Raw genomic sequence first — 1,364 nt, 5'->3', positions numbered from 1 at the left:
ACAAACGTCTAACTTTCACATGAAGATATATAAATGATATGACTTATGAAGCCAACATTTTGATATAAACGAATCTCTATTTGTTCATTGCAGAACACAATGAACTGTTAGCTATCTTTTATTTCACCTTATAAAACTAAAGAAGTGATGATAGCTTTGTGTAGAAAAACCAAAAAAATAATATACTTTCAACATACATCTGTTATATCTCAGGATAAAGGACCACACATTCTGCTCTTAGTGCTTCTAGGCAAACCAAAGGCACCGTTCCTACCGATGAGGTTGTGAATTTGGATCTTTTTATTTTGGGGTTAAGAAGATGAATGAAAAATTGCCAGACCAGGACAAAGCAAAGGCCCCTGTGCTGAGCACGCTACTGCCTTACTTACTGCTGTCACAAAGACAGATGAGGAAAAACTGTTGCACGTACTTATGAATTCACCATCAAGAAAAATGAAAACATCTAAAAAGGACTGTCTTTGAAACAGCTGTCAGGACAGATGTTGTTATGCTCAACAAAAGAATTAAACTGTTTTTAATGCAGACGAGAAACACTCACATCTCGGCAAATCCCGTAACTACACAGTTATGTCTTTGTACTTTTAACACACAGGGGGGAAAAAAAAAAACAAACCCATCCACTTCTGTACACCCCCTTGAACCCTACAGCGCATGCACGACAGGCACCAGTGCCACCCGGAGCGGCAGCAGGAGCTGGCCACATCTGCCAACTCGCAGCGGAGAGGAATTTAAGTGCCGGATTACATCTGTAAGTGAACACTTCCACGTTGGTCAGATGCCAAGCTAAGCTCGTGGTGCAACTCAGGGCCCTCTTTGCAGCGAGCACAGCTACTTTGGAGTGGCACAATTACTTTGGAGTGGTTTTTCCCCTCTCTGCTAAGCAGGTGCATCTTCTAAGCACAAGCAGGGATGGATCAGCCGGCGGGGGAGCGGGACCTCGCAGGGACACGTGTCTGCGTGGCACCACGTTGGGGACATGGTGATGCCCAACCGAGGGCACCGGGCACGGCAAGACCCTGTGAACCAGCAAGCGGGTCCCGCGGGGCATGAAGCTCCGGTGGCAACTGGTTTTATTGGAAATGGTGCATTTGAGCAAGGACAGGCCAATGTTGGGCAGTCAGTTCCGACAGCGGCGCGGCCAAGGGAGGAAGGCAGATGGGTGCTCCTGCACAAGCGACCAACACCAGGAGATGACCGACTGTCATGGCAGTGTCTTCTCACTCAATGCAAACCGGGAAACAGGGAGGGGGGAGAAGGAATTTCAGAACAGGCAGAATAACAGTGAGGATGTTGATCGCTGCCACCGCTATTGCGGCGTTATTCCCAAGGCCAGACGGTGGGAC

The sequence above is a fragment of the Tauraco erythrolophus genome, chromosome 20, assembly GCF_009769465.1.
Source record: "Tauraco erythrolophus isolate bTauEry1 chromosome 20, bTauEry1.pri, whole genome shotgun sequence".
Lineage (NCBI taxonomy): Eukaryota > Metazoa > Chordata > Aves > Musophagiformes > Musophagidae > Tauraco > Tauraco erythrolophus.
Note: the sequence above shows the minus strand (reverse complement) of the source record.